Source organism: Mus pahari, chromosome 13 (assembly GCF_900095145.1).
Source record: "Mus pahari chromosome 13, PAHARI_EIJ_v1.1, whole genome shotgun sequence".
Taxonomy (NCBI): domain Eukaryota; kingdom Metazoa; phylum Chordata; class Mammalia; order Rodentia; family Muridae; genus Mus; species Mus pahari.
Genome location: NC_034602.1, coordinates 85383754 through 85403189, shown reverse-complemented (window position 1 = coordinate 85403189; position 19436 = coordinate 85383754).

Sequence of the window (19436 nt, the reverse complement as noted above, 5' to 3'; positions counted from 1 at the left end):
AATGATGAATGTCTCCACGTTCCGGGAGCCAACAGTGTCCAACTGGATAATATGTGCCCAATAGTTGATAAGATGACAAAGAGTGATAATTTAGAAATGTACGTGTAACTGGTACTTGTAAGAATTTAAACAAGTTATCTGGTTGTGTTGATTCTTCTTAACAGCCAAATCCTTTAAAACAGAAAGAAACTAGATGATAGATGTTAACAAATTCCTCTCAAACGTGAAATCCTATGAGTCACGATTCCAATCTTCACCATGTGGTAGGTATGAAGATGGAGGAACTGGGGACTGGAGAGATGGCTTAGCAGTTGAGAGCACTGACTGCTCTCCCAAAGGTCCTGAGTTCAATTCTCAGCAACCACATGGTGGGTCACAACCATCTGTAATGGGAATCCCATGCCCTCTTCTGGTGTGTCTGAAGACAGCTACAGTGTACTCACATACATTAAATAAATAAATGAATAAATAAATGAATAAATAAATCTTTAAAAGAAGAAGAAGATGGAGGAACACACTGAACAATTTAAATTTTTTTCCCACATGGACTTTTTTTTTACATATTTCTGGAAAATTATATTAGTAGAATCAAAGCTTCTTTAGCATTCAGGAAAAAAAAAAAACCTCCAAACCTAAACGTTTGCCCTAAGCAAGCCACTTCTCTGTCAGTCTCTAGATATATAAAATGAAACATTAAATAATGGCTAATAAAGTGTCTAACTGGAGATGTTGGTCATTAAAACAGAGCCCTTGCTGAGGGAGTTCTTGGTCACCGATCAGTGCATATGATCATATCGACAGAACCTAAGCCAGAATTTCAATATATGGTTGTGTTGATTCTTCTTAACAACCATATATTTTAAAACAGGAAAGAAAGTGGATGATAGATATTAACAAATTCCTCTCATACATGATATCCCATGAGCCACGATTCCAGTCTTATACCATGTAGGTATGTCTACCTCGAAGACATTTGTAGTTGGCCATAGCGGCCTGAAAGACTGACTTGGAGGAAAGGAAAGCCAAGGTATTGATGTTTATCATCCGTTCATTCATTCCTAAGTGCGGTAATGTACTACTACAGATCCTGACAATATGCTATAACTGAAAGGAATCAGTCTCCCCTTTCTCAGAGCGTGTTTTATTAGAAGACATATCATACACACATGAAAAAGAATGTCTTGAGTTTTATGTAGGCGGCAGAGCAAGACAAGGGACAGAAAGCACTTGAAGTTGTTTATTCATGGAGGGTGGCGATTCATAGTGGGCTTTCGGAAGAGAAACCTGATAGGGAGAGAAAATGAGGCAGTTTCATGTTCGGGAGGGCAAGTGCAGAGGCCCTGAGGTGGAGGGTGTCTGCCTCGGGACAGAGTGGAAACCTGTGCAGCGGGAACTGGGGAACTGTACAGGAGCGAGGTCAGAGGGGTCGCGGTTCCCACGGTGCTGGACCTGCAACTTTCTTGGATGGGCGTGGCCTCAGACTCCCACGAGTGGATCTCCTGCTTTTGAAACATCACGGGGGCAATACGCAGCTCCACCTCACCGAAGTGTAGCAGCTGTTCAGCTTGGCTGCAGGGCCTGAGACTCACCATCTCTGCTTAGAAGCACAAGGTGTTCCCCGGGGGAAGAAAATAGAATATCGTTGGTTCTCAGCAAACTTTTCCTTACTTTCAATCAATCCCTCCGGTCCTGGCCTTTTCTCTTGGTGTACCGGGAGCTACCTGTGATGGACATGCTGAGAGGCATGGCTGAGAGGCCATTCCTACTCTGGGCTGGGTTTTTCTCAATGTGGCACACACCTAAGCATATCTGGAAAGAAGACATCTTAGTTGAGAAATTGGACTGTGGGAGGGTCGGTCGGGCATTCTTAATGGTTGATGTGGAAAGGCCCATGCAACGGTGGGCAGTGCCACCTCTGGGTAGGTGGTTCTGCATGGTGTAAGAAAGCGGACTGAGCAGATCATGAGGAGCAAGTCAGTAGACCACACTTCCCCATGGCCTGTTATCAGTTCCTGCCGAGTCTTCCCTTTGTGGTGCATTGTAAGCTCTAAGGTGAAATAGCTCCCTCCTGTCTACCCTCCCCCATCTCCCCCCTGGCAAACTATTCTTGGTCATGGTGTTTTAAATCACAGCAGTAGAAACCCTAACTACGAAATTCTCAATCTGCTTCTTGGGAAGGTCTGTTACTGCAGAAACGAGAAAACTTTGTCTCATTTTAACTACTACAGGAAAGCATTAAATTGTGTGTATTTGTCCGTGTTCTGAACCACGCAGGGTGATCAAAGCTAGAGGGTCACCCGGGGAGATCCAGCCTCTCTGGACTCAATGTCAAACAGCCTTCCAAAAGCGTATTTATTGATTGTTACACCAAAGTTGGTTTTTGTTTTGTTTTGTTTTGTTTTTTGTTAAAAACAAGTTCCTCATACCAAAGCCCCCCTTATTGTTCGCTGTTTGTTGTACTCAATTATTCAAGACGTTCCATGTTCGCCAGGACCCTCCTGTGACCAAAGTCCTGCAAAGGCTGTAAGGCTCCTTCAGAAAAACAACTGCAGACAACGAAAAACAATCACTGTCTGCTACAACAGTTTCTTCAAAAGCCCTGTTCAGCAGGACTTCCGGGAAACAACTATTTGTTCTGACGTCTGCCCTAGATGTCAGATCCTACTAGGATTCCATGACATATATTAATGAGGTGCAACATGATGTTTTAATACATGTATATAACATATAATGTTTAAATTGGGTCAATCATGCTCATCTCCTGAGACATTAATCATTTCTTTATGAGAAATCAAAATTCTTTCTTCTTGCTTTTTGACATATGGAGAGCATTGCCGTGATCTGTAACATACTATTGTTCAAAAACCTAACAGAAATTTAAAAGTTATTACATTCTAATTGATTGTGTAAGTATGTGTATCTGTATGGGTAAGTGTGTCAGAGGACTACTTATAATTCTCTCTGCCTACCCCGTGGGTCCTGAGAATGGAGCTCAGGCTCTGTGGAAGGTGCTTGTATCCAATGAGCCACCTAACCAATCCACAACAATGCTTTGTGCTCCTATACAACGGGACTCTACCCATTAACCAGCCCTTCCCCTGCCTCTGTATCTCCCCAGGCAACCTCCATTCCAATTCTCTCTCAACATTAGGAGATTGTTTTAGCTTGGATTTTCATTGCTGTGAACAGACACCATGACCAAGGCAACTCTTGTAAAGGACAACATTTACTTGGGTCTGGCTTACAGGTTCAGAGGTTTAGTGCATTATCATCATGATGGTTAAGTAGGGCAATGTGCAGGCAGGCAGGGTGTTGGAGGAGTTGAGACTTTCACATCTTGATCTACAGGCAGCAAGGAGGAGACTGGATTCTCTACTGGGTGGGGCTTCAAAATGCCACATCTCCTAATATTGCCACTCCGTATGGACCAAGCACTCAAACCTATTCAAACCAACATAGAGATCAACAGGACTGAGTGTCACTGGTAATTGTCTTCTTGCCTTGCTTCACTTGAAATCATCCTTGGTTTCAACTTTATTGTCACAAAGAACAGAATTTCACCTAGTGTACGGCAGAATAGCATTCTATGGTGTATACGTATCACGTGTTTCTTGTCACCGACTGGTGAACACTTAGTTGGTTTTGGTTTCTGTATTTGCCACCAGCACCGCAGTAACCATGAGCATGCCCATATTTCTTCAGCCTAACGACTTGGTTTCCTTTGAGATTTCCCCCTCCATGGGATGGTGGGTCACACGGTTCTACTTCTGATGTTTTGAGAAGCCTCCGTACAGTTTCCCACGGTGGCCAGTGTATATTCCCACTTACTGTGTGCGCAGGGCTGTCTGCTTCGGATCCTCTCCAGCACTTGTTATCCTTAGCCTATTAGATCACAGCCATTCTTGCGGAGGTTTGGATTTGTATTTCCCGGGGGAATAGTTTGTCACATACCCTGGGGCCACATTTTCTTTTTTATTTACTTTTATTTACACTTCTTTCTATTGAAACGATTTGTTTCTTTTAAAAACGATTACTTGGTTTGTCGCTGTTGAGGTTTTTTTTTGACAGTTTATGTATTGTGGATATCAGTCTCCGTAGCTTTCCAGCACTTACAGAAGCAACTTGAGTGGGGGAAGGTCTAGTTTGCTCAGTCTGAGAGGCCCTGATCGATGGCCCGCAGGCACCATTGCTTACTAGCTGTTTGGATGTGGCACATCAGGGTGTGCTGAGTTGCTGTGCTGGCTATGGCTAAAGCTAGAGTCATTTGGAAGAGAGAATCCCACTTGTGAAAATACTCCCGGCAGACTGGCCTATAGTGCATGTTCTTGATTGATGATTGATGTGGGTGGACCCAACTCACTGTGGGTGGTGCCATCCCTGGGTTGTTGGAACTGGGTTCTGTAAGAAAGGAGGTTGAACAAGCCAGTAAGCAGCACTCCTCCATGGCCTCTGCGTCAGCTCTGCCTCCAGGTTCCTGTCCAGTTTGACTTTGCGCCTTCCTTTCCACCAGTGGACCATGATCCAGGATATATAAATCAAATAAACACTTCCCTCCCCAACATGCCTTTGGCCATTGTGATTTTTTTTTTCCAAGACAGGGTTTCATTATATAGCCTTGGCTGTCCTTGAACTCACTCTGAAGATCAGGCCGGCCTAAGACTCAGAGATCTGTTCTGCCTACTGAGTGCTGGGATAAAAGGTGTGTGCCCCCACCAGACTGGTCATGGTGTTTTATCACAGCAATAGAAATGCAAACTAAGACAGTTACTCAACTAGTAGATTCCAGGCAGAAAAAAGAGGCAGGAAAGCAACTGAAGAAAGATATAAATTTCCAGCACATAACCCCAGTGAACCATGTCCATTTCACCCTCTCTGCCTCACAGTGATGCTATCATAATATGAAATCATCCAGAGATACATCCAGCAACTGACTTAACGCCTGCAGGCTTCAGCCACTTCCCAATAGGGACCAAACTTTTAGCACACCAGGAGCATTTTAGGGGATATTTTATAAGTGGACCATAAATATTCTGTTCTCAAGGGCACCTCGTAAAGGAAAAACACTTTTAGTTTGTCTTCAAAGGTCTTCTGAAGGAGGGTGTCACCATACATTGTTAGCTGGCCTCAAATTTGGTAGGTTCACCAAGGCAGTCTCAAACTTACTACAATCCCCCTGCTTCAGTCTCCCAGGGGATTAACAGAGTCAACCACAATGGAGAGAAAACGGTCCCATTGTACATGAGCCTGGGAGATGGCTTGATTCCTGGGACCCACATAGTAGAGGGTAAGAAACAACCCCTGCATCTTGTTTTACAACTTCACACACACACACACACACACACACACACACACACACACACACACACACAGGTCCCCATCAGGCAGTTTTAACTTTGTCCAAAAGTTAAAACTTCTCTGAAACTTAAGGCAAACTTGTAGCACCAAGTTCTGTCAAAAACACACATTCACAAAAACAGTGTATATGCAGGTCTGAAACTAGAAGGAGGGTCTGGGAGGGAAGGAAACTATCTGAAGAGAAGTGAAATAGACAGGGCAAGGGAGTCCAGAATGTGTACACTGGGGAAGCAGAAGTGGGAGCTAACTGGGGAATGATAAAAGGAGCAGATAGAGACGGGAGGGGACACACACAGGAGGGAATGAAGGAGATCAAAGGATCATGGCACGCCTGTGTGAAGATGCCACAATGAAACCCATTAATTCCTCTTTTAGCAAAAAGTAATTAAAAAAATAAAGATTTGTAAGTGACCAAAATTAAAACATAAAAAAAAAAAGAAGTTATACCTCCAAAAATTCAAACGGTTTAGAGCGAACACTTTCCTTAAAGGGCATAGAAAGGGGGGATTAAGCAAAAATAAGATCAAAACCCGGCAGGGCAGACATTTATCCTGTAGCTGGATGCCCAGCATCCAGGGTATACATTGTGGTATGACATCAGCTCCAAAGGGCTTGGGCGACCCCACCCCTGTGTCCTTGCTGGCTGCAGCCCACACAGCCTGTCTCCTGGGATGGCTCTGCTCACAGCCTGTAGCTTTCCTCAACAGATGTTTAACATTCCTGGCATCTCCAGTTTCTTAGAATCTGTTGCATTTATAATTCCCCTTTCACAGTTTCATGCACCACGCAGAAGTTCCCTACAGGGATTCTGACACTGCTGCACACAGCCTGACCTCTTAGATTTTCCTTTGAAATCTGACTGGAAACCTCTATGATCTTGTAATAATGAATAATAGCAACTTTTTCTCCTACTCTTCATCTTCTTCCTCCTCTTCCTTCCTTTTTTTCTTTTTAAAAATTCTACATATGTATACATGTTTTGCATATATATATATATATATATATATATATATATATATATACATACACCAAATGCATGCCACATGCCTGCAAAGGCCAGAAGAGGGCATTAGATTNGATCTTGTAATAATGAATAATAGCAACTTTTTCTCCTACTCTTCATCTTCTTCCTCCTCTTCCTTCCTTTTTTTCTTTTTAAAAATTCTACATATATATACATGTTTTGCATATATATATATATATATATATATATATATATATATATATATATATATACCACATGCATGCCTCATGCCTGCAAAGGCCAGAAGAGGGCATTAGATTCCCTAGAAGTGGTATAGATAGTTGTGAGCCACCATGTGGGTTCAGGCAACCCAACTTAAGTCCTCTGTAAGATCAACTAAGTCTTAACTACTGAACCACCTCTCTCTAGAGTCCACCATATTTTTAAATTGATGACAGCAACTACGCCATATAATTTATGTATCCATTTAATTTGTTGACAGTTTCATACGTACACATCCATACATCCGTCCACACACACAGCAAATTTTAATCTTTTTCACCCCCAGGTCCCTCTCTCATCCCCTTTCTGATGAATCTCTTCTTCTTCTCTTTTTCCATGGCTGTGAAATTCTTTCTCTTTTCTGGTCAACGCAGCACCACATGGCCAATGCCAAGGTCTTCCATTGACTCAGACAGTAGCCGGGTCCCTGGGACTGTGTCTGCAGTGGCCTTGGCATCTGGATTGCTCATCACGATGAGAAAATCCCGGAGAAATAATTTCCTTGGCAGCCCTCTGTGGGCAGTGAGCCCTTGCAGCACTTCCTCCTCAACAGTCTCTCAAATGAAATTAGTTTTCTATCCTCAGCCTTACAATCGATGCCATCTGTCCAATGTGTGAGCTGCCCTCAAGGCATCTGGCTGTCCAGGTACACGATGTTTGGCTTCATTTCTGTGGTACTTATCTCCACATCAGCCATACTTACTTCCTTAGAACTAGCTTTCCAAAGGCCTTTTATTTTTTCTAAAGCAAATCTTTCCATGTTGCCTTTTTATTCTCGGCAATTACTATAAACCTGGCTTTAAAAGCAGATAGCGACTTCCCTGCTACCAATCAAACATAAAATGCCTTGAAGTTTCGTTTGCCAGATGAATTAGCAGCACTGGCTCGTGTGCCTTCACTTCTACAATGGCCAACTTCGGGGGCTACAGTAGCCACACGATCTCGGATTCGGGGCTAAAGACTGGTTTTGATCCCCCTTAGCCAGAGTGTGTCTCTTGGGCTTGTGTCGGATGCTGAGATTTATTAGCTCAGTGGTAGCCATGGCCAGTCATTTCTGTGAGACCACCAAATAAGTCAACCTCCACCTTTTTTGTCCTCTCTCTGGCAGCCATTAAACAGAGAAGAAACACAACAGGTGCCAGTTCACAACAGCCTTCCCTCCAGCCTCTCCTTCCGCAGTCCTTCCACCTTCCTGTAAGCCTTTCCGATTTTGGAGCCGTCAGAGAAGAGCCTCAGCATCCAGTCAGTCACTTCCGAAGAGCACAGGACCCGAACTAGAAACCAAGCCCTCAACTCACAGATGGGGAAGACTCTGATCCGAGCCACAGCACCGCTCAACTCGACGCTCCACACACTGACTGTTCTTGATACAAATGCCTGACAGTGCTGCAGCCTGTCTAGCTATGAAATCTGTGTTGCTCCCAATGCCCCCACCCCCCACCCAGGGTAGACTAGAAATGCCAGGAAGTAGTGTTCTAGAGGAGGCCGTCAACCAATCAGAGCAAGGCAGGAGAAGGCCCATGGATGACGCTGAGACTGTCTCCTGACTTCCAACTCATGGCGGAAACCTTGTCACACCATACCCCGTGTGCGCATCCTTCTCCTTTTCATTCCCTCTTGCACTTGTCCAGTGTTTCCTGGGATCCTTACCTATCCTAAGACAGATTATCTCGGCAATCATCATAACTTAGGAAGTGTAACCTTCTAAGGTCACTAGGCAAAGAGTTGAATGAAGGGCCGGAGGCTTCTGAGGAAAGCCGTTCTTTAGAAGGGTAAATTCTCTGTGCTGACATTCTATCTTACCACTTGTCCGGAAACCACCAGCCCACCAACATGACAGAACATTCTGAGGCTGAATGAAAATAGCTCTTTTTTTATGTGGTTTCGGCTAGGTATCAGGCATGTGTCACAGTTGTGAGAGTCTGACTAACTCAAATGTCAGGAGGCCCTGGGTGTGGTGCCTATAACATGAGCACTTCTCCACACACCTGGCTGTGCTGTAACACGTAGCAATCCCTGTTTTAGCTTGCTCTCTGTATCTGCAGAGATGGTTTCCATTTTATTCTCTGTGTAAGTAGGACTGAGAAATTAAGACTATGTGGCTTCACAAAAATTACGCAACATGCAATGACTGGAACTGTGACTTTAGGACTCAAAATCAGTGTAGTGTAGCACAAGCCCAAGGGCAGGATATTGGAAAGACAGTCATTATTAGCAATGTCTTGGGTAAAAAGTGATGGCTTCAGAGTAAAAGGTAGTTATTTTGGAGCATGAGACAAATTTCTCATCTCAGAAATATTTCTATAACTCTTGTCTAACTCTGTTTCTAGAAACCCCACATTTTTTTCCTTTATAAGCATTTTATTTCATTAAATAATATTTATTTGTTTATTTGTTTGTTTGTTTGTTTGTTTTGGAGCTGGAGAGATGGTTCCAAGGTTAAGAGCATTTGCTGGTCTACAACATCCACCTGGCCTCTCCCAAGAGCCTGTAACTCTAGTTCAGGGTTCTGATTCCCTCTTCTGGCCTCTACTGGTACTGCACACACATGTGTATATAAACACATGCAGGTAAAACACTCACACATATTAATAAAAATACATCTTCAAAAATATTTTGGCTCATTATTGCTCTGTGACTGTGTGCGTTTATGTGTGTGTAAGTAAGGAGGGTGTGTTACAGCATGCAGGGATGTGCAAGTCAAAGGACTTCTTTCAGGAGTCAGTTCTCCCTCTTCTACCTTGTTAAGAGGGGGTATCTTGTTCCTACACAATGCATATTCCAGGCTAGCTTGCTCATAAAATTCCAGAAGATTTTCCTGTTTCCTCCTCCCACCCCAATGTAGGGCTATGGGGAGTACAGAGGTGTACCATCATATCTAGTTTTTAATGTGGGTTCCAGGAACTGAACCCAGGTTGTTAAGCTTGGCGACAAGAGTTTTTGCTGCTATGTCCTTTGGTCATTCCTGGTTTACAAACTTAAGATTTTTTTCCCCACTGTGCACATTTATTGTCCGTGGTACTATATGACATGGGGACATTTCCCTTTTGTTCTTCCAAGTTTTGTTTCTCCCTTCAAATAGCATATGCTATAAACAATTTCATTTCTTCCTCAGTGCCTTCAGTTTTACTTGTAGAGGAACTTCATCATTTTAATAGGCTTATTTCACCCCCATATACACCTTTTGAGGCAACTGTGAATGAGACCCCAACACCCATTTCTCTTTCAACATCTCTGTTACTGGTATATAGGAAAACTACTGGTTCTGTGTGCGAGTTCTGTTTACTGCAAGAGTATCATCTCTCTGAGTTTTCTGCTGCAGTTCTTAGGGTCTCTTAATGTCTAGAATCATATCATTTACAAATGAGGGCAATCCTTCCTATTTGTGTTCACTGTATCCCCTTCTCTTCAAGATTCTAAGTGTTGTGCTGAGGAAGAGGGGGAAATGGATACTTTTGGTTTGCTCCTGGTTTTAGTGAAGGAGGCCTCAGCGCCTCTCCATTTAGAACAGGACTGGCTACAGGTTTACCAGATGTAGCCTTTATTATGATACAATATATTCCTTTTGCTCCCAGTCTCCTTGTTTGGCTCTTATCACAAAAGGATGCTGGAATTTGTCAAAATTGTTTGCTGCATCTGTTGGAGTAACTGGAAGATGTCTACCCACCAGTCCACTTAGGAAATGTAGTGCATATTTTCTTTGCATAGGTTGATCCATCCCTGCATCCTTGGAAGGACGTCAACTTGATTACATAAACAATCTGTTTGATATGTTACTAAGTTCCATTTATAAGCATTTTATTGGAAAATTTTGTGGTCTGTGTCAATCAGTTTGCTAGGTGAGAGTGTTGTAATCCTCACACAGAGATCCCTGTAAAATCTCTAAGAATAAAGATCAGGTGAAATACATTTTTCCAAGTAAACAATATCTGGTATGTAAAATAATAAGTACTTAGGTTTTTTGTTTTGTTTTTTTGTTTGTTTGTTTGGTTGGTTGGTTGGTTTTTTGAGACAGGGTTTCTCTGCGTAGTCCTGGCTGTCCTGGAACTCACTCTGTAGACCATGCTGGCCTCGAACTCAGAAATCCACCTGCCTCTGCCTCCCAAGTGCTGGGATTAAAGGCGTGCGCCACCACGGCCCGGCATAAGTACTTAGTTTTATTCATCAATTATATATTAGTTACCCTACTTTGCACTAGACACTGAGCTAGATGTTGAGACAACAAAAAAGGACCACAAGTATTTGCTGACACAGCTTTGAGTCAGCTTGGGAGCACGACACATGAGCCGCATCCTCAGACTAGCTTTAATTATATGGAGCCACCGAGTAATTATGGCCTTCTGACTTCGCAAATCAAAATGAACTTGATGCTCAGCAGATAACATTGACATGAAATAAACACCCTCAGTACAGGACAACTGCGAGGGTTTAGTAAACTAACCACTGCCAAATGTTGGTATTCATGTAACTGTTTACCCATGTCTGAGTCTGTGTCTCTGCATTCCAGGAAAACAGAACTGAATTTGCACTCATGTACATGCAGAACGTAAAACAATGTATGGCTCGCTGTTGAATTAACATTTGGCATGCAATATTTTGGTCATAGTCTGTCACCTTTCCAACTCTTTCCACATCCTACCCCTTCCCCATGCACCCAAATTCATGTCATTTCTCCCCAGAAAACCAAATTAGAATCAAAACAACAACAAACGCCCTGACTTTAAAAAAGAAAACCAGTAAGACAAAAATCCATAAACAAGAAGAACATGGAGTCCATTTTGTATTGCCCAACCACTCATGGGCACGAGGCCTGCCTTGGAGTGTGGTCAATATACCTACTGACCCTCTATTGGAAAAAAACTGATTTTTCATTTCCCAATAGGTATCAATTGCATAGCTTCTTGGCTAGGGGTGGACTTAGTGTCCAGTTCTTCCTGTCACTGTTGGGATTGTGTGGCTTGGACCTGTGAATGTTGTGTCATAGTCTTGTATGGGTTCTTGTATCACGTTCTCTGCGAGTTCACATGCATATCAGTCCTGTTATATTTGGAAGATGCTAATTTTTTTTTGTGGTGTCATCTGTTACCTGTGGCTCATAAGCTCTTTCTCCCTCCTCCTCTGCACAGATCCCTAAGCCTTAAGGGGAAGATGTTACTGAAGATGTCCTATTTAGGGTCAAGTGTTTCAAAGTCTCTTATTCTCTGCACAGTCTTCAGTTGTGTATTTCTTTGTTGATTATCGTATAGTGCAAGCAGAAGAAGAGTCTCTGATGAAGGGGGAAGAGGAGAAGGAGGAAGACCTAGTAGTAGTAGTAGTGGAGGAAGAGGCAGAGAGGGAGGAAGAGGGGGAAGGGGAGGAGGAAAGAGAGGGGAGAAAGGGGAGGAGAAGAAGGAGGAAAGGGAGAGGGAAAAGGAGAGGGGAAGGGAAGGGGAAGGGGGATGAAGGAAAGGAGAAGGAGGAGAATAAGGAAGATAGGGAGAGGGTGAAGGAGGAGGAGGTGAGATGGAGAGGGGGAAGAGAGGATGAGGAAGAGGAGGATGAAATCCAATAAATACCAGTGATGATGTGAAGGCCAGAAGAAAGGAAACCTTATACACAGATGTTGAGATACAAGTGTACAAGTGAGTATAACTTCTGAGGAAGTATTCATGGGGTGCTCAGAAATTAAACTAGGATTACTGTAAGATCTAAGTGTACCATCACTGGGCACTTACCAAAAAAAAAAAAAAAATCATAAAATCAGTTTACTGTGGAGATACCTGCGCACCCATGTCAATCACTACACTGCTCTCAGTAGCCAAACTATGGGGTCAGCCCAGGTACTCATTGATGAACAAATGGGAGACGCACTAAATATGCATAGCAGAGTATTATTATGCTATGAAGAAGGATAAAATCATGCGCCACCACCGCCCATCTTCTTGACATCTTTATTAGCCATTCCATTAATTAGGGGAAGTTCCCCTACATGGTACTATAAGACTAACCAACAGCAGTGGTCAGATAGGTCATAGACCCTAGAGGAGAACCTACTCCTGCCATTTCTTAAGTCGATATGGTTTCTAACTATACTCTATATACCCACAAATAAGTGTAACTCTCACTTCTCACCAAAGAAGCCACTCCCCCTCCCCATCAGACTGAGGTTGCTATAGATACACAATTTGCCAAAATGAAGATTGTAAGTGACTCTGCGGAGTCCAACCCCAATTGGTACATCTATGATGCAACCCCAAAGCTCAAGGAATATAATGAAAGGAAGTGGACAGATTGTAGGAACCAGAGGACCAGGTTACCTACTTTGACATAGTGATATCTAGAAATAACAAAGATACTACACCCATGGAGTCTCAACAATGTGGTTGAGGAAACAAGACCTGCATGTTAACCATACCAGTCAGTATGCCAACATGGACAGGAATAATTCCACAAAGTCCTGCCTCTAGATGAAGAATGACAGGCAATCACTGGCTGCTGGCAGAGGGAGAATCAGTTCTCTCCAGGAATGAGCCCCCTGATAGGTTATCAAATTCCAAGTTTTAAATACATGTAGATATGTGTACACTGAATGGACTCAGTCAGTTGTATAAACACACACAAAACAACAATAATGAAGTACTAGTGAATTTAACAGAGAGCAAGGAATGAATGGAAAAGATGCAAATAAAACACTCACGCATGAAATTCTCAAAAATTATTATTATTATTAATAATAATTCTTAGCACATAGTGAGTCTTTGGTTACCATTGATGGCCTGAATGAATATGATTTCTCAATTTTTTTTCAGAGGAAATAAACACTTAAAAGATGTTGATTAGCTGCCCTGGTTTCTCAATGCTCAGTGATTCTAGAACTATAGAAATCTCTGTGTTGTGGTTCTAGAACTTTCCAGGCATGTAACCTCAAATGATCCTAACTTTCCTAAGATTTACTTTTCGAAATGGGAAATGGACATAGTATTATCTTCCTCGTAAGACTGTTTAAATGAGGTGACATGGTCAAATTGCTCATAGCTCACATTGATAAGGTGGTGTCTGATACACTGAACCCACAGCCTACAAGGGTACAAGGTGATGACTACAGAGTCTGGGTCCGTTCATTGAGAAGAGACCGTGAAGTCTCAAAGCCAAGATTTAAAGGGAAGCTGAAATTCCCTCTTTGCAAGGAAGTCAAGAATGTGCTGGAGCTTACACTGGGAAAGCACTCTACAGGTCTTATGCAGATTGGGGAATGCTCTCTTGGTCTTTCAAGAAACACAGTAAATCCTCTGTCAAAATGGATCTCTGTGCCAAAGAGAATCAGGAGCTGGGAGGAGGTGTACCTAAGCGGGTGGTTACTATGTTTCAATTATATATTTTTCTAAATTAGATACAGTTTCCCTCCTTTTGTAGAACTAGGGGGAGATGGTGTCTCTATATGGCTGAGTGACTCTCGGAACTTTAGATCTGAATGCATGCCAGTCTGCCTTATACCTCAGGAGGGGAGGTCTGAGAGACGTTTCTTGAAGACAAATAGAACAACCCTGTGATAGAAGTTCATTCAGAGACGAACCCAGAAACACCCTGTGTGTCCCCGTGGGGACTTTCTCGGGGTGGATTCTGAGCCTGGAGAACTTTGGATTTCCCAGAAGTTTCTGGCAGTACGTGGTCCAGCCACACGAGTACCTCGGTATACAGAAAGGAAGGCAAGAAGGCCAAGTGAGGAAAGTTTGTGGTCTAGCAGCCAGGGAACATCTCCATATTGAATGAACTTCAAACAGATGAAACAGATGAAACTTGTCTTGTTGACAAGTGCTGGACTCAGCCAGAAAGTGAAGCAGGTCTTAGGAGGAGATGGGAGGAGGAGGTGGGACAGGAAGATGGGGAAGAAAAAGGAGCCCTTTATCCCTGGGTCTGGTAGGAGACTTCAGTACACGGAATATTAAGGATTCCAGAACAATCAGTAGCATTTTCTGTGAAGGTTACCCGCACCTTACTTGACTTCCTTACAAAGAGGAAACTTTCGCTTCCCTTTAAGTTTTGGCTTTGAGATGTCACAGCCATGAAGAAAGAACCAACACTCAGAGGTAGAGGCAGGCAGATCTCTGTGACCTCAAGGCCTGCCTGGTCTATAAAGTGAGTTCGAGGACAGCCAGGGCTACACAGAGAGACCTCAAAACAACCAAACCAAACCAAACCAAACCAAAAAAGCTTTTCATAAACTCCAGATCTGTCTCATACTGGCTTACGTACAAACTCTTTTCTGCCTGCTATGAAGCCAAGAATCCGCCTTCACCTGAGCATAGGGGAAGGGAACTCTTCAAACTGCCAGGGTAGCCTGGAGCCGCGCCTCTCCTACTCTACCAATAAGAGAACTGCTGTACTGCCTTCAGGTCGTCTCTACAGAAATGAGCTGGATGTCCCAATGAACTGGATGCCCCAAAGAACCGTATGCCTTCCTTCTCCTGGCATCCCCGTGTGTCTGTGGCCGTCTGTCTGGACCACCCACTTGGGAAGTAATCAGCCTTGAGTACGCCTGGGGTGACCCGAGCGTAGTGGTCTGTGCGGATCTTATTTCTGTCAGTGGTTGCACAAGCAATGGGACCCTCACCGTTCTGCAGCCTCCAGAAGCAAGCTGGCCTCTCACGGACTTCCAGTCAGGGCCCCATCACGGGATTTCAGAGCGAGGGAGAAGCCTGAACAAGCGGAAACTGGGGCTTCATTCTGTCATGGTCCCTCGGGAAGGCATTTTTCACGATAGTCCCTAGGGAGGTGTCTTTCTGAAGATGAAGAGCCCATTTGGCCTGTGTACAACTTGAAGTATGCTTTTCCAATGTAATGAAATAATTCACCTCTGGGGCAGCCTGGGGAGCTAGCTGTCGATTCTACTAATCTTTATGTCTTCAGAACCAGTGCCAATCAGTTTCCCTAGTATTCAGCTCAAAGGGGACACTCAACAACACCATCCTTGACATAGCTAATCCTTCCTTTGCATTATAGGCACCCTCTAATAACTTGTTTTTCATTAAAAAGGCTTTGAAGCCATGGCACTCATCTTGTTAAGATGTAGAAGACACAACATGAGGAAAGGGAAGGAGAATACACTGAGCACCGGAGAGAAGCAGTTGCCAGCAATACTACCTCAACAGAGCTTCAATTAAGCTGGCTCTAGACTTAACGATTGCACTCGGGACTCTTAAATTGAACTAGAACTGGTTAACCGAAGGCTAACCAGTTACACCATGTAACTAGTTACATTGGAGGCTGATGCAGGAGAATTATACGCTGAGGCCAACCTAGCCTACAGTCAGTTTAACGAGATCTTGTCTCAAGATACAGGTTCAAAAGAGGCCAGAGACTGTTGTTCGGTGACTGAGTGCTTGCCTTGAGACTATACTAAGACGTGGAAGTTCAAATCCCGCATGCAACAATCAGCAACCCCCCCAGACACCTCAGCCCTTAGTGCTGCAAGTTCCAAGCAGAGTGCAAACTTGAGGCTCCACAGCAGACCTGGCCCCTCCTCCTCACTAGCACCACACCGCCTCAGTAATTATCCAGGGCTGCCTTTATTCTCCTCCCTTCTCCACACAACTTTCCGGGTAGGAGAGAGAGTACTTTAGAGAGCCACGCTTGTGCCCCTCCTTTAGGTTATCAGCCATTGAAACAACGGACCCCAAGAAATGGAATGTCCCCAGGAGTCTCATGCTTAGAGAAGGGAAAGACTGAAGACCTGGTACCAGGGGAGGAACTTGTTTCCCAGGAAAAGATCTCACACAGTTCCAACAATTTGTCAGATTATCTTGTAGGACAAGTTGGATCTAAAACAGTGGTGGACCTCCATAACCAAGAGTGCTCGGCTGTGCATATCTCTTGCCTTCTATTTAAACCTGAACCTCATTATCAGCAACCCAAAGCTGGGCTTTGGGGGGTCACTGGACCTTGGCGGGTTTTCCTCTTTCCGATGGGACTACATTAAATAAGTCTCCTAGCTCTCTGCTTCACTACTGTCTCTTTAATTACCATATTGAGGACGTGTGACTGAACTTCATTTGTGAGCACTCCCAGGGTACAGGCTATAAACCCCATAGCATATGTTAGGGCTCAGGCTGTCCAAATATCCAAAAATCAACTCTAGCTGGACTATAAGATTTCCGGTGATTAGAAAAAAATGTCAACTTTCCTCAGAAACTTGTGAAACTGGTTTCCATCTGCCAAAAGGAGTCATTTCCTTTAACTCTGGCAGAAGGGACTCAGGACTCTCTATTGACATGTACCTGGGGCTGTCTATCAAGGCCGAGGCTAGGCTCCCTCAGTCCTTACTCATAAGTACTTGTTATACACTTTAAAGTCTACACTAGCTTCCCTGGACATCCCACTTCACAGAATACCTGTTTGTTCTCTATAGTTGGAGGGTGTTGGGACCCGATTTGCTACTTCTCTGAAGCAGAGAAAGAGAGAGAGAGAGAGAGAGAGAGAGAGAGAGAGAGAGAGACTGCCTGCTAGGCAGAGTCGGGGAGTTGGGGCAGGTCGGGGCCTGTTGGCACATTTCCTGGCCTGCTGGGGCATGGATCATTGGTAAGAGGAAGTGCACCTGGGGCTCAAGGCTAGGGACTGAAGATTCTGTTGACCTTGGTGGAAAGTACAGAGGCTTCTGGGATGGGAAGAATGTCTTGTGTACATTTTAGCAAATAGTTTCTGTTAGCTTGTGGCTTTGTTTCCTAAGATACTGTAAAGTACATAAAGCCTAAGAGAAACCTGAGACTGCCGCAGTATTGACTGGACAGCCTCCTGATTTCTAACCTTTGTCTGTGAGTCTTACTTTCTGTCTTTCCTATAATCATCTTCACTCCCCGCTCAGAGGACTGCTCGACCTAGGACAGGAGGAAACCCCCTCCTCCTGCTGTTCTCTGCTCTTGCCCTGACCATGTCTGCCATGCTGGCCATGTTCTGCCTACTTCTTCTTCTCTCTGCTCTGGACTCCTCTAGATGGTTCTGGATCTTTTACTTACCCACAATAAGAACCTTCCCTCCAGGACATAACAACCGACATGGAGTAAATCCAGAGAATTATCGTCATACTTTAAAAACCTATACTCCACAGAACTTGAAAATTCAAGATAAATGGATGATTTTCTTCATAAATACTACTAGACAAAGTGAAATCAAGATGAGATAAACAACTTACATAGATTTAAAATCCCTAAGGAAACGGAAGCAGTCATTAAAAGTCTCCCAACCAAAGAAAGTCCAGGGCCAGATGGTTTTAGCTCAGAATTCTATCAGACTTTCAAAGAAAAGCAAAATAGAAACAGAAGGAACGTTGCCAAATTCATTTTACGAGGTTGCAGTCACCCAGCTACCCAAACCACACAATGATTCTACAAAGAAAGAGAGTTACACATCAATTTCTACAAAGAAACAGAGTTACACATCAATTTCTCTCATGAACATAGATGCAAAAATATTCAACAAATCCAAATTCAAGAACATATGAAAGAGATTTTTCCACCATGATCACCAGGCTTCATCCTAGAGATTCAGCGATTGTTCAACACATGAAAATCAGCCAACATAATTGGCCATATAAACAAACAGAAAGGAAACAAGAACAACCCACACCACCAGCAATAACATCGACAACAAAAACAAAGCCCCACATGATCATCTCACTAGATGCCAAAAAAGGTCTTTGACAAAATTCAACACCCCATCATGATAAAAGTCCTAGAGAGATTAGGGATACAAGACACACACCCAAACATAATGAAGGCAATTTACAGCAAGCCTATAGCCAACATCAAATTAAGTAGAAAGAAACTTAAAGCAATCCCACTAAAGTCAGAAACAAGACAAGGCTGTCCACTGTCTCCATATCTATTTAATAGAGTTCTTGAAGTACTAGCTAGGGCTGACAGACCAAATCGTTTGGATTCAGACTCCATCTTAGAGAACCTGACCTAGGATTGAACTCAAGTAATCTAACAGGTGGCACCTAGCACCAGTTTCCAGGTTGTTCCCCAACAAATCCGCACCCTGGGTTACAAGCCTGCCCCTGACACTTCACTTCCTAACAATCACCAATCATGAAGAAAACAAAGTTAAGTTTATGGCGTGGCTCCCAGCACCAGTCAGTTATATTAAAGGCAGTAATGGCCCCCCGGTCAGATGTGTGTCAGACTAAATACCCCTTCTTGCCTCCATAAATGCTTGCCTAAAACTAGGCTCAGGGCTCCACCTTCCTGCTGTGTCAGGGTTGACAGGGAGCCCAGGCTCAAGCTTAAATAAAGAGACCCTAATGAGATTGCACTGGATTCGGCTTTTTGGTCTTTTTTAGGTTCATGAACATTTCGTGGCACAACAGGGCAATAAGACAGCTACAGGAGATTGAGGGGATACAAATTGGAAAGAAATTAGTCAAAATATCATTATTTGCATGATATGATAGTATACATAAGTGTACTTGACACAGGCTGGAATTATCACAGAGAAAGGAACTTCAGGTAAGGAAGTGCCTCCACAAGATCCAACTGTAAGGCATTTTCTCAATTAGTGATCAAGGTGGGAGGGTCCCTGGTGGGTGGTACCATCTCTGGTCTGGTGCTCTTGGGTTCTATAAGAGAGCAGGCTGAGCAAGTCAGGGGAAGCAAGCCAGTAAGAAATATCCCTCCATGGCCTCTGCATCAGCTCCTGCTTCTGACCTGCTTGAGTTCCAATTCTGACTTCCTTTGTTGATGAACAGCAGTATGGAAGTGTAAGCTAAATAAACCCTTTCGTTTCCAACTTGCTTCTTGGTAGTGATGTTTTGTGCAGGAATAGAAACCCTAACTAAGACAATAAGCAACCTCCAAAATTCTAT